Raw genomic sequence first — 15,818 nt, forward strand, 5'->3', positions numbered from 1 at the left:
CTCTGTGCATTCAAATTGCCGTCAATAAAATGCAATTGTGTTCACTGTCCGTAACTTATGCCTGCCTATACTATAACCCCACCGCCACCATGGGGCACTCTGTTGACATCAGCAAACAGCTCACCAAAACGACGCCATCTGCCCGGTATAGCTGAAACTGGCATTCATCCATGAAGCGCACACTTCTTCTCCATTGTGCCAGTGGCCATTGAAGGGGACAATTTGCCAACTGAAGTTGGTTACGACGCTGAACTGCAGTCAGGTCAAGACCCTGATGAGGACGACGAGCATGCAGATGAGCTTCCCTGAGACGGTTTATGACAGTTTGTGCAGAAATTATTTGGTTGTAGAAACCCACAGTTTCATCAGCTGTCAGGGTTGCCGTTCTCAGGGTGGCCGGATGTGGAGGTCCTGGGCTTGCATGGTTACACACAGTCTGTGGATGTGTGGCTGGCTGGAAGTACTGCCAAACTGACGTAAAATTCCAATCTAATGAAGAATTCTGAGATGCAATTGTGACAATAACATAAAATAAAAGCAAAAGCTCAATTCAAAAAAGACAAACCGATAAACCCAAAATTCGTAGATGTACTCCGCTGCAAAAAGACTGGGTACATTGATAGAATGTGTACATCTGTTTTGATGGCAGGTTAGAAACCTGTTATCAAAACTGCAGTTGCGGAGGTAATGGACCAACATTTTCATTGGGATGAAATAGAGCACAATTCTTTGAGAGTGAAATCGACTTCCGATTACTTTGCAGCCGAACGAGGGGTTAATGCCTCTACAGTGAAAGTCACTATCAGTGGTTTTAATGGTCCAAGACAAAGAAACGGAGGAAAGGGCAAATCATCAAAGCCCTGTTAGATGTGGGGCAGTTGGTCAGATAAATGGTAATGGAGCCTAATGCACCCGCTGCATTCGGAGAGAATGCCGTGATGTAAGCGTTTGCATCTTTGAAAAAACCCCAGCAGCAAACAATCTTGAGCGCAACGGGGCAGGAAACTCTCACATAGCGTTGTATGGCCTCGGTTCGATCGATAGTGGTTCATATAGATGACAGTTTCTATGTGATGGAAGACGTAGGAGGCCACATCTCACTCAACTTTCTAATAGATGCCTGGGATCAAATATCACTGATTCCTTACGATGAGAAATAGGCTACATTTACGACAGGGAAAAGTGTTACATTTAGCAAGGTAACAGGGGCAGCATCAAGAGGGATACGACTGCTACCTGTCTTTAAACATAGGACCAGTAACAATATCCAGATCACTTTACATGGCGATGAAAGTGAAGCCGATTTTGGGGTTGTAGAATCTATGTGAAATGCCAAGGGATTAGATTCTAAAAGGTTTAAAATTACCAGGCCAAACACTCCTTGCAAACTCAGAAAATGTTTGGGGGGGTTAATCTTGTGAGACATTTTAATATAGTCTTATTATTTACATTTGATGTAGTCTTATTCTGAAATAGATTTATAGAAGTGACGAAAGGGAGGAGGGGTCACGAGAAATCAGATTGGAGTTAATATGTTGAGTAAGTGTTGGTGGAGTTTTAATTAAGCAATTCTGTCAAGCGACAGCATTGGGTTACCAAACCCAAAATTAACTTAACATTTTTGTTCATGAACATGATGGGCATTGAGGTGTGTTGGATACTGAAAATCATGGGGAAAAGAGAAACCAGTCATATACGTTAGACTTGGTGGCAAGATAAATGCTAAGTAAAGGATACATAAATGTTTGTGTAGATTAAAATCAACGATTAACGATTGGAGGGGAGACAGTGGACTTATCATGTTTTGTTTGTAATTAAAACTTTTGGTTTGCTGATTAAGATTAGAATAGTGAATACTAACAAAATGTGCACTTTCTCTTCCAGGAGTGGATGGGGTGTCATTATCTCTCTTTGAAATGTTTCCCAAGACTGTCTTCAGAGAGCAGTTAGTGAAATTCTGCAGTTTTATAGAGTACAAGGTTTCCGCATACAGCCATGAGGGAGCTCCCAGATAAGTAAGGCCTGGCCATTTGTGTGTTTTTGCACAACGGTTTACCACACACACCAGCACGCATGCACACACAATTCACCAGTTATGAATATGTGTTAGTGGTGTTAATACCGTGTTTGATTTATTGTGTGTGGGGTCTTTTTTAATTTGGTTTTAAACTGGGTATGCCGAATTATGGAAATATTTGAAATGTTGTTAAATGGTTTCTGAAGAAAAAGGAAAGAACATACTTGATGGTGTTGAATTACCTTTGTCCTGACTTTCTGGTGAAGCTCGATCAACCTCACTAGAAATGATCGAGACGTTAACTGAGATTTAAGTATAATATGAATGAGGGACACTTGTCTCTTTTTTACCATTACCTTATGGGACACAATTATTTCCTTATGGAGTTATCAAGAGTTGTAATTCTAATTTGATGTGTTATTCTAATTTTGTTTATTTTTTAATTAATAGGCAGTGTTTGTTTTTGAATCACGATGTGAGTCATATGTTCAAAGGGGCAATTACCAGTTCCTTGGGGCCCTGGCCTTGGTAAATATGCAAAGAGAACATAAAAATAAAATATATGTGGATAATGGTTGACAGCTACTCCAAATGGATTGAGGGTTTCCCCACCTTGGGTGATATGTGTACTGTTGTTGTTTTCGTTCATTAGGTTGTTTCGATACAAATCTCATCAGCTTGGGTCTGCTGTATTGTTGGGATTTCTCCCTAAGGGTTAGCGCTCTAACTCCTTGACCTGGTAACTCTGTGGTGAGGTCGCCAGTATGATAAGGGAGTATAAGCCAATTTGAAAAATTGTTTCAGCAGTGTGTTGTAATGGTCTTTGACATTTGTCTGATACATTTTGGTATTAAGAATATTGGGAATGTAATAAATTGTCATGTGATGAATAGACGGTCTGGATTTCCAGAATCAGAAATGTCTTAAACTGTTGTTTTCCTCTGTTCTCTCTCTCTCTCTCTCTCTCTCTCTCTCTCTCTCTCTCTCTCTCTCTCTCTCTCTCTCTCTCTCTCTCTCTCTCTCTCTCTCTCTCTCTCTCTCTCTCTCTCTCTCTCTCTCTCTCTCTCTCTCTCTCTCTCTCTCTCTCTCTCTCTCTCTCTCTCTCTCTCTCTCTCTCTCTCTCAAGTAATGCAAAGGTGAACACAGATGGTGTCTTGATGCATGGAAGGGATCATTTGACCAAGAACGTGGTGGTGGCTCAGGTGAGAGAATTGTGAGCTTGGGAAAATGTGATTATTTCCCAGATATTGAAACCGGGACATTATCATGGGCCATCAACTGTGACAGGCATGAGTTACATATGTGCCGTTGGGAAGATGAACTGTAACGCTATCTGAAGAAGAAAATGAAGATACGGCAGAAGATGAGTGCCGGGAAGATGCGCGGGGGGTCAACTGTGCCCGTGCATTGAGTTAGGGTTGCCCTAAACTGTTTATTTGGAGTATCAGGTTGCTTTTGGAGGTCTACACACGAGGAAATTCATGGTAATTTAGGTAATAAATGTATTGAGATACAGATATGTCATTAATATGCCACTCGCGACAGGTAAACAGGGACAAACAAGGGCCATAATGAGAACATTTAATACCGGTAATATATGGTCCCGTTTGTAAATGTACACTCTAACCATGACAATGTGTGCTGAGTTGAGGGGCTTGAATTCGAGTGATAGACTCAACGTAAAGCACTAAGGACTGTCATTTCAAAAATTTGGTTGGATAATTCATCAAATGTTTTAATTATGATTCGGAAAGGGGACAGAGAGAGAGAGAGAGAGAGCTGCTTCAATGCTGTGAGGAGAGCACAACATGAGGGGAGGGTGCACTGCTCAAATGTATTGGGTCTAGGGAGTGGTTTTCTCCCTAGAAACCTTAGATTTTAGTGTCCTCCGAGAGGGAGGTTATTAGAGAACCCACTTGGGTCATCCATGAAGGGGTTTTTGTTTTACCATGTCATCAGAATCCTAATGTTAAAGCGCATTAATACATATGGATTGCTGGATGATACAGTACAATTAATTACATTCAAAACCCATGGTCTGTGTCTTGCGTTTAACACCTGAGGATGAAGGAGACTGGCAATGGAGACCAGCATCCCATTGGCATCCCCAATCTCAATCGCATCAAGGGTGGTGTAAAATTAATAAACATGTATTTTCTCTCTTCCCTGTTCAACTCGATACGTTTTCTAAGCGTCGTGGAACATAAGTGTGATGTTTGTTCCAGAGGAGGGATTGGTGGAAATGTACTAATTGATTTGAGAATGTTTTAGTATGTTTATAACTATAGAAGTGGATTAGTGGTAGTGACTAACGTGTAATGGGTTAGATGGAATGGAATGTGACTGGGGCTGAGATCTGTGTGGCTAATAAATTAAGGAAATGGCAATAGAATCTCTGGGGAATGATACCACTCATGTATGTTTATTGTTACAGGGGATTGCTCGTAGGAGAGGGAATGTAGCGAATGGTGCACAATATAGGGACTACCATGACGTTAAATTGAACATGCCCAGATCATGGCGAGTGGCAGAGATAGTGTCCACTTTTCAGTGATGGGTTTATCAAAGTAGGCACAACGTTTGAAAGAATAGCCACAGATCCCTGTATAAAGGAGGCCATGTCACCGGAAGGGAGGTCTGCTGTAATAATAGCATCACATCTACTGCAGAGAGTGATTAACCAACACGTGACTCAGAGTGTTGTTATGCTGGATACGCTTTCAACGCCACTAATCTCTCCCCCATTTATAACAGACAGAAAACACTTGACATATCTCCCAGAAGTTTGGGAATAATTGGGAATAATCGTCCGTGAGATTTTACTTGGTTCATTTAAAACATAACAGGGGCAATACCAGAATCGGCAAAAAAAATCCAGGTAAATGATTATGTGCTATAGCTTGGAAAATTAATAAATGCAACTAGATAGATGACAACATAATGATAGGGCTGTTCTCCTAAAGAAGATAAATCCGCTTTGTTTTTTGTTTCCTAGCCACGATACTTACAAGTATCGTAATACTGGTATTGTCCTGGCCTTACTCGCTAGTGAATTTGGGCATTGATAAACAGCGTGTAGCTTTGCTATCGTAAATAGCAAAGCTGATCAATAATAATATCTCTTATCCAATCCCTTAGTTTGAGAAGTTAAAACATGTACCATGGGTTTATATACCGAAGTGTTATTTGGACTTGTGGTTCACAATATGTTTTTGAAAGGTTTTCAAAAAATGTACCTTATGGGTCCTTTATAAAAAATGAATTGTAAAAACATTTAATAAAATTCATATCTCCAGGTCAAACAGGTGACGGATATGAGGTTTAAGTGAGACTGCTTATAACAGAACCCCCTTTTGGCCATTGGTGCCATTTATTTGGCCAAGTTAGTCATGCATCTAGTTTGTGTGCCAAATTAGAAAAGACAGTTACCAATACTTGACTTATTTTACCATGTTAAGGAAAGAAAAAAGAAAAATCAGAAAATAACAATGGGTGTTCACAGATTTGCTGTGAACCCCAAATAACTGTCAGGGTACGATGTAGCGAACACACCGACATCGAACCACACCCCCAAGATGCAAATCAAATGTTTCTTAATGAGCAGCAGAAAAGCCCAGGCAGAATCGGTAAGTTCAGCCCCTCTATCAATTTCATTGTAAAGGGAAATCTACTGGAAGCATTAGGATCCTTTTGGCGCTGCACACTAAGCAGCCTAAAGGGCTGGAAGATGTCAGATCGCAGGTTTAAATCTACTTGATTTGACTTTCTCGTTTTGAAAATAGTCTAATAAAATAACATGATGTAAGAAGATTGAAATGAAAATTGTTCAAAAGTTTGGCAAGTTCCTATAACAATGTTACACTCAGGGCTCTAAAGTGAGACCATTTTGGTCGCGTATGCTACTAGATATTTTGCTGTGCAACCTGACATTTTATTTTGGGAGCAACTAGTGCGACCAGGGAAAAAAATCACCCAGATAATAATTGATGTAATGATAGGCTTCCCTGTGTAGTTGCTTCTGAGTGCCTTAGAGAACAAAGTTAGCGCAGATTATTTCAATCCAAAGTCGACGTAACTGCATGGGAATGCCTGTGTCTACTACTTTGTGTAGCCAGTTGGCGATGTCCAAACAGTCATTTCTAAAGGCTTTCCTAGAAAATGTTCCAAATGAAATGTTAACTGGCAGAATGATAGGATATCGTGATGATTTGTATCAATCGGGTGGTATTTTGTTTAGGCAAACTGCTATTGTGCATGCAGTACAGAAACACAGCCAGACAAACATCAGTCTCTTGACATGCTCAAATGATACTCAATTCTCTTCCCCAAACCTCAAATGTGGTCTACTGATGTGGTTTAAGCTTTGTTGAGGATTTAGAAGATCAAATTTGGTTGTTTTTCTATTACAAAAGTCTGAATAATAGTGAAAATCTGAGAAAACACTTTTTTTTATGTGTGTTTCATTATGGCGAATAAATGTATTGGCTGGTAAGAATTCTGAGTGGCTCATATACTTTTTCCATCTACCTGCTACAGTGGCTAGTAGACCAAAAAGTACATTTTTAGGCACTGTTCATAAACCATGTCATGGGTCATTCCAAAACCCCTCACAGGTATTTGTATTTACACATTGCTCAGTCATGTTACATCATTAGCCAGCTAGCTAACAACCTGGTTACTTTACCAGTATATCTAAATCTTTTTTATTTTTTAGGGGAGGCAGAACGAAAGGAAAAGGGATACCTTATTTAGAAAATCAGTGATCATAGAGATGAATGAATGACTGATCTCTTGCATGATAGGCTTCATGGTCATCACTCACAAACGGTGATGCTCTTAAAGAAACAGTGTAGCACTTTCAATGTAATGCATCTCAAAGTTAGATTTCTACATTGTGTAAAAGCACTATTATTCCACAACCGACTAATTTCAATGACAGATTTTTGTATCAACATTTTAGCTTTTTATAATAAACAGATGTTTTACAGGGTAAAATATTAGTTTCTAGAGCACCACATGTGCTTAAAAAATGCTTTATCTCAGTCAATGTAAAAATATACATACTGTATTTTGTGCTCCAAGATTTTATGTTGATCTCCTCACTTTCGGTCGGGCACACCAATGTTACCATAGATTTTTTAAACATTTTATTTAGAGCCCTGGTTACACTACGATTAATATTAGCAGAACATTAAAGCAATGTTTTCATAACTAATTCCATAATTTTTAAAGTGAGTTTTTAGAACATCCTGTCATAACATTACAAAATCTTGCGGGAATGTTCCATGCATGTTGTTTTGGATGATGTCTCCATAAACATTAGCAGAACGTTCCTGTAATGTTTTCTCAGAACCAATTTAATTGAATCCAGATATATTTGCTGAAGTATGTTCTGGGAATGTCATAACGTAACACTATAACTTTTTGAGACCATTGAAGTAATAGTCCCTGCTTGTTAGTATGGGTGTTTACAATAACATATCCATCAACATTAGCAGAACATTCGTGTAATGTTTCCTCAGAACCACTTCTATTGCTCCCACATTATGTTGTGGCAGAACATTACCGGAACATTGTGTTATTACATTCCATGGCATCCTAATAAGATTCTGAGGGGAACATTCTGTGGCAGTTTTTTAAAAAGGTTGTCAACAACATTTTAGTGAATGTTACGAGAACATTCCAAGGATAATTAATTTAAAAAAATTTCTTCAAAAAAATGTTGGGTGATCAAAGCATTCTTTGAATGTTTGTGGGATGTTATTTATACTAATGATTTTTTTCTTCATACTAACTACAACTTATGGGGAATGTTGCCTACTGTCCTGGGGAATGTTCCTGGTTTGCTTTGAGGGATATAGAGGCCGTTTAGAGGCAGTCCTTACCATGAAGCCTCTCTCTGACCATCTGACTCCTCCCACTCAGCGGGGCAAAGGGCTCTGGCACAGAGCCATGGTCCACCTGAGAGAAAAGCATTCCACTGGTAAAAGACAGACACACCCACACACTGCCACCCCGCCACCCCCAACACACACTCACAGCTTTGTGAAAGACATCCTCCACCAGTTGTCCTATGACTCTGTTGGGCGGAGGCAGGAGAGAGGCTTTGTGCTGAGACTCACAGGATTCCAAGATACTGTTGAGATTGACCCTGCGGTGGGCCAGGTCCTCGCACATGCTCAGTAGCAGGCTGTTAAGGTGGTCACTCAACTGGACTGGCTGGGAGAGACAAGAATAAAGATGAAAGACCGGGTATCAATATCTCTCCAGGTATCAATATCAATGGAGGGAAAAAGAGAAGTGTGATGGGGTTGCCCTGAATCACTGAAGGACTGAACATGCTTGAGAGAAAGTCTTGAGAGAACGAGTTGTTGTTCAACAAGTTTTTTTTGTTCAACAAGTTTCTCAATTTTGATGTCAATTAATGTTGAAGGCCACGGTAATGTATGGACCCACCTGATTCTGAGGTAGATGATAATCGACAGACCAGTAGAGAGTCATGCCAAGTGAATACACCAGCATCTGGTAGAAGACAGAGAGATTAGAGTGTGACACTCAATATGAGTCAGACATTAAATCCTTCTGGGAAAAAACCTGCATGCCAAAACAATTCACATTAACACCACAGATGGTGTATCTTTGTGTATTGTGTTTTGGTTTACACAGGCAAAGCATTGTCTACACAAGGGCAGCACTTACGGAAATGTATTTCCTCTCTAGCACCACTGGATGGCGATATGTGTGTGTTATCTTTGCTTCAAGTTACTTGAGGCTCATTGCTGTGTTAGTGCTGCCATCTACTGCATCAGGAACCCCCCCCCCCACACACACACAGCATGTTAGTGCTGCCCCTTGTGTATTAGCTTCAGTGCAGGGACTTAGCTTACTGCAGCAGTGTTAATGCTTTTAGTTAGTGGTGCTGGCTCAAGGCCATGTGAGAGATGGATTACATCATAAATCCTCTCTCTGTCTGTAGTGAACCAAGATAATCCACACTTACACCGCTCAACAGCAGAACTGCTACTAATGTCAACATCAGAAACCACATCGTGATAGAGGCAAATCTAATGTCAGGTTTACATTTACACCTGATATATATAGATAGGATTTGTTGAGGGTAAGCTGACCTTAGGACTTTGCCTACGAAATGTCTAATTGGAGCTGGGGCTTGGGCACAATGTGTGTATGCTAACCTTCTCTACAGCAGGTTTGGTTGAGGAGGCACGGCCTTGCAGCATCTCTGGCGCGGTGAAGGTGCATGCCTCATCTGATAGGGTGCAGTTCTTAAACGCCAGTGTTCCAGTGGCCGAGAGCAGCAGGGAGGTAGGGCTTATGATGCTACACATACTGTTATGTCCTGAAAAGTGAATAGAAATACATACTGTGGAAATGACATGTAATACCTGATAAATGTCTCTAAATAAGTCATGTGTCTCCACAAATCCATATCCCCTTAGTATATTATTAATATTAAGAATTAGTATGTATAGTATACTGCTCAAAAAAATAAAGGGAACACTAAAATAACACATCCTAGATCTGAATTAATGAAATATTCTTATTAAATACTTTTTTCTTTACATAGTTGAATGTGCTGACAATAAAATCACACAAAAATTATCAATGGAAATTAAATTTATCAACCCATGGAGGTCTGGATTTGGAGTCACACTCAAAATTAAAGTGGAAAACCACAGTACAGGCTGATCCATTTTAAGGATATAATGTCCTTAAAACAAGTCAAAATGAGGCTCAGTAGTGTGTGTGGCCTCCACGTGCCTGTATGACCTACCTACAACGACTGGGCATGCTCCTGATGAGGTGGCGGATGGTCTCCTGAGGGATCTCCTCCCAGACCTGGACTAAAGCATCCGCCAACTCCTGGACAGTCTGTGGTGCAATGTGGCGTTGGTGGACGGAGCGAGGCATGATGTCCCAGATGTGCTCAATTGGATTCAGGTCTGGGGAACGGGCGGGCCAGTCCATAGCATCAATGCCTTCCTCTTGCAGGAACTGCTGACACACTCCAGCCACATGAGGTCTAGCATTGTCTTGCATTAGGAGGAACCCAGGGCCAACCGCACCAGCATATGGTCTCACAAGGGGTCTGAGGATCTCATCTCGGTACCTAATGGCAATCAGGCTACCTCTGGCGAGCACATGGAGGGCTGTGCGGCCCCCCCAAAGAAATGCCACCCCACACCATGACTGACCCACCGCCAATCCGGTCATGCTGGAGGATGTTGCAGGCAGCAGAACGTTCTCCACGGCGTCTCCAGACTCTGTCACGTCTGTCACATGTGCTCAGTGTGAACCTGCTTTCATCTGTGAAGAGCACAGGGCGCCAATGGGAATTTGCCAATCTTGGTGTTCACTGGCAAATGCCAAACATCCTGCACGGTGTTGGGCTGTAAGCACAACCCCCACCTGTGGACGTCGGACCCTCATACCACACTCATGGAGTCTGTTTCTGACCGTTTGAGCAGACACATGCATATTTGTGGCCTGCTAGAGGTCATTTTGCAGGGCTCTGGCAGTGCTCCTCCTGCTCCTCCTTGCACAAAGGCAGAGGTAGCGGTCCTGCTGCTGGGTTGTTGCCCTCCTACGGCCTCCTCCACGTCTCCTGATGTACTGGCCTGTCTCCTGGTAGCACCTCCATGCTCTGGGCACTACGCTGACAGACACAGCAAACCTTCTTGCAACAGCTCGCATTAATGTCCCATCCTGGATGAGCTGCACTACCTGAGCCACTTGTGTGGGTTGTAGACTCCGTCTCATGCTACCACTAGAGTGAAAGCACCGTCAGCATTCAAAAGTGACCAAAATATCAGCCAGGAAGCATAGGAACTGAGAAGTGGTCTGTGGTCACCACCTGCAGAACCACTCCTTTATTGGGGGTGTCTTGCTAATTGCCTATAATTTCCACCTGTTGTCTATTCCATTTGCACAACAGCATGTGAACTTTATTGTCAATCAGTGTTGCTTCCTAAGTGGACAGTTTGATTTCACAGAAGTGTGATTGACTTGGAGTTACATTGTGTTGTTTAAGTGTTCCCTTTATGTTTTTGAGCAGTGTATATTGAGTTACTACATTAGTAAGTACATCAGTAGTATTACTGTACCTTTGTATGAGACGTCGACCAGGGACTCTGCAGTGCCCAGGAGGAGGGACCACACCTCGTCCTCCAGAAGAGGGCCTCCTCGACACTCCAACACTTCCGCTAGCGTCACAAACGTGCTGCTCATCCTGCACACACACCACACACATACACACCGGGAGACAGACACATCAATCAAACAAACAATCAATCAGTCTGTCACACTACACACACAACTGAGCAGGTGATCAACTAGGGATCAGTCTAGAAAACGAATGCCTTTAAGACTGATTTAATTTGCACTGCTCAACATATTTATTCATCTCTGGCCTCGTGTCTGTTTACTGCATATCCTCCATATAACATCAACATTTTAGCCATTACAGTTAGTATCCTGAGTTTCCACAGTTCCTCCAGTAAGTTTTAACAATTAGGGTTCCCTCTATCTGTGGTGATTTTGTCACTGAGGTCTGATGGTGCGAAAGTAAACAAACAGCCAATAGCAGTGATTCAGCACCACTGAAGCAGACCTCTGCAGTTTAGCAGCACAGGACAGTGAAGAACAACTGTTTGATGTGCAGCCACCCCACTGAGATAATAAATAAATCCAGGGATGGAGATAAAACAAGGAAGTCCGAACCGGATATTCAATATATATATATATATATGTGTATATATATATATATATATATATGTATATATGTATTGTGTATATATATATATGTATATGTATTTTACCATTGTAAATAACAGGGAAGAATTTGCAACTAAACAAAAATTAACCTCTCCAATTGTTCATTTGAAATCTCAGCCACACTCTCTCCTCTGAGCCTTTTACTGTACGGTCTGTCCCTGAGCCAATGCTCAGAAACAGAGCCCGCTCATCCTAGTGCCAGCTCATCCAAACAGCATTTCCAGTACTAGTGAAGTGTGATTGGATTTCATCAGTTAGATGTTGTTAGCTGTTGAGATCTGTGACAGATCATCCTCTCAGTGGCCCACAATCAGTTTGTCTGGACATAATGAGCTTTCCTTGAGCCACACAGATCAGGTGGACTGGACTCTAAAAGACTATTGAAAACAAAACAAAGTATGTTTTAAGGGAGAATAGGCATTGGTCAGAGGCCGAAAAAGAAAGGAAATTCTCAAGCGCCACAAATTCCACCCATGCACTACCAAGGTTTTCAAGCACACAGCTTTGACTTACTGTAGTTGCTATGTTGGTATTGTACTTCAAAGTATGTGTAGGCAGGTTGCTTAGGATTCAAACCTTCTCAAACAACCTAATTCATAGTCTTAGAGGTGCTTCCACAATAATGTGATTTGTACCGCATTCAAGGCCAAGTATTGGATTCTTCACACACCACAATAAGACATTCTCCCATTATGCTACCCTTTCATGCTTTTTAAAATTAAATCAATGCAAGCTTTGCTTTTACACTTACAACACCATCAGGCTTGATTGGGCTGTTTTGTCTTGTAGTAATGTGGTGCATGTCTGCATTTCCTTAAACCTTTATTTTAGCCCCCAAAAAACATACCAAATAAATGTGTTAAGTAGGTGCCCAACAGAACAATAGGTGGTGGTGTATTGGACCCAGAAGCTCAGTTAGCTAGAGCCTGTATGCATTTCTGATTTCTGTAACTGTTAGCTTACCTGTGTAATATTGAATTAAGCTCAGAACCACTTGTGTTTCAAGCATGGTCCTGTTTTATCAATTGCTGTGCTGGTCAATTTTACCTACCTCATCCCCATACTTTTTATATTTATTTACTTTTCTGCTCTTTTGCACACCAATATCTCTACCTGTACATGACCATCTGAACATTTATCACTCAAGTGTTAATCTGTAAAATTGTAATTATTCGCCTACCTCCTCATGCCTTTTGCACACAATGCATATAGACTCTCTTTTTTTCTACTGTGTTATTGACTTGTTATTTGTTTACTCCATGTGTAACTCTGTGTTGTCTGTTCACACTGCTATGCTTTATCTTGGCCAGGTCGCAGTTTCAAATGAGAACTTGTTCTCAACTAGCCTACCTGGTTAAATAAAGGTGAAATAAAAAAATAAAAAAATAAAAAAATGGACAGGTCATTACCTTTGTCAAAATAATATGTGGCTTAAAGTTATATTTGTACTTGTATTTCTTTTTGCAACAATGATGGTGACGAAACTAATACACATTTACAATATATCTAAAAATATCTAAAAAATCTAAAAATACATACAAACAAATTATTGATTGATTGATGTACTGTATACAGTACCAGTCAAAAGTTTTGTCTTTATTCATACTATTTTCTACATTTTAGAATAATAGTAAAGACATCAAAACTATGAAATAACACATATGGAATCATGTAGTAACAAAAAAAGTTTTAAACAAATCAAAATATATTTTATATTTGAGATTCTTCAAAGTAGCCACCTTTTGCCTTGATGACAGCTTTGCACCCTATTGGCATTCTCTCAACCAGCTTCACCTGGAAAAGCACTTGTTGGCTGAAAAGCACTTGTTGGCTGCTTTCCTTTACTCTGCGGTCCAACTCATCCCAAACCATCTCAATTGGGTTGAGGTCTGGTGCTTGTGGAGGCCAAGTCATCTGATGCAGCACTCCATCACTCTCATTATTGGTATGCCAATCACACAAATTATTGGCATGCAGATTCAGTTTCACTGGTAAAACGTTAAGAAATATCATTCACGATTGACAGTGATGATGGTCTATTTTGAAATTAGGTATGCCTAACTTGGTGTTTGAGGGTATCATTGTGGAGTGTTCCCTGCAGAGTACCATCGCAAATGTGATTGGAACAATAGCAACAGAACGTATGAAGAAACAAAGATGTCTAAAACAGCATTGTTGTCTGAAAAGCATCTAAACAATGTTTTGTACTGATACTAAATAAAGGTATTTACAACTTTATTTCTTAATTCAACCTTTAATTGTAAAAGATTATCCAAACATCACACAGAACACATCCACAAAAAAACTAATTCCATAAACCAGTCTAAATAATAGAAAGTCCATGGGATGAAGAAATGGGGGAAGGTATCGTTGAGGGATATGCAGGAAATATTACTATGATGGGGGATTTATCACTAAATGGGGGGCAAACAAGTTTGTAAGCTAAATAAAAATAAAACCTCTGGAAAGGGGGGTCTGAGCTGGCAACCCTGAAGTACCATAGTTACAATCTGATGCCGCGTTCAAGACAACTGAGAACTCTGGGAAAAAAATTTGCTCTGACTGGGAAAAATCGTTTTGAACGGTCATCCAACTTGGAATTCAAACTCAGGAACCTGGGCCTCTTTCTAGAGCTTCAACTTTCCGACCTCATTATTTGACCGAGTTCCAAGTTGTCCACAAAGAAGTAGAAGTTGTCCCTTCATCTCGTTTTATTATAAAATCTTTGTTCTGACAGACGCTTATGTAACAACCAGAATGCCTTGTATGATGTCAACAAAAATGGCGCCGCAAATAGCTTAGCATTAGCTCATCATAATCAGTACAACCTTTTTTACACACATCTGTGTCTATTACCATCTATGCAAGACTCTTTACGCATGATTTGTTACCAAACATGTTAATAAAACAGTAAATACATTATGCTCCATACATATGGTATGGAGAAACGTCAACACGATACACAGAAAATAAGACACTTACTTTGATAGGAACGCAAACATGTTCAAAGTTATTTGTAAGGAAAACAACAATGAAGGAAATGCGGACACCAGATAGAAAATGTGCCAGGGGGAAAAAGATAGTGCAAGGCCTATTATGACTAGAGATGTGCAAATGTCTGCATACTTCATCAAATCAATTGTAATTAATCACATGCGCCTAATACAACAAGTGTAGGTAGAACTTACAGTGAAATGCTTACTTATGAGGCCCTAACCAAAAATTCAGTTTAAAAAAATATGGACGAGAACAAGAAATAAAGGTAACAAGTAATTAAAGAGCATGTCACGTTAAGACACTTGCCAGTTGGTCAGCCCATGCTAGCAGTACACATCCTGGTAATCCGTCTGGCCCTGCGGCCTTGTGAATGTTCACCTGTTTAAAGGTCTTACATTGGTTGCGGAGAGCATTATCACTCAGTCTTCCGGAACAGCTGGTGCTGTCAAGCATCATTTGCCTCGAAGTGAGCATAGAAGTAGTTTAGCTCATCTGGTAGGTTTGTGTCACTGGGCAGCTCTCGGCTGTGCTTCACTTTGTAGTCTGTAATGGTTTGCAATCCCTGGCACATCCGACGAGCGTCAGAGCCGGTGTAACATGATTCGATCTTAGTCCTGTATTGAAGCTCTGCCTGTTTGATGGTTCGTTGGAGGGCAAAGCGGGATTTCTTGTAAGCTTCCGGGTTAGAGTCCCGCTCCTTGAAAGCGGGAGCTCTATCCTTTATCTCAGTGCGGATGTTGCCTGTATGTAATCCATGGCTTCCGGTTGGTGTATGTACGTACGGTCACTGTGGGGACGATATCATCAATGCACTTATTGATGAAGCCAGTGACTGATGTGGTGTTCTTCTCAATGCCAGAATCCCTGAACATATTCCAGTCTGTGCTAACAAAACTTTCCTGTAGCTTAGCATTTGCTTCACCTGACCACTTTCTTATTGACCAATTCATTGGTGCTTCCTGCTTTAGTTTTTGCTTGTAAGCAGGAAACAGGAGGATAGAATTATGGTCCG

The sequence above is a fragment of the Oncorhynchus tshawytscha genome, linkage group LG06, assembly GCF_018296145.1.
Source record: "Oncorhynchus tshawytscha isolate Ot180627B linkage group LG06, Otsh_v2.0, whole genome shotgun sequence".
Taxonomy (NCBI): Eukaryota; Metazoa; Chordata; class Actinopteri; order Salmoniformes; family Salmonidae; genus Oncorhynchus; species Oncorhynchus tshawytscha.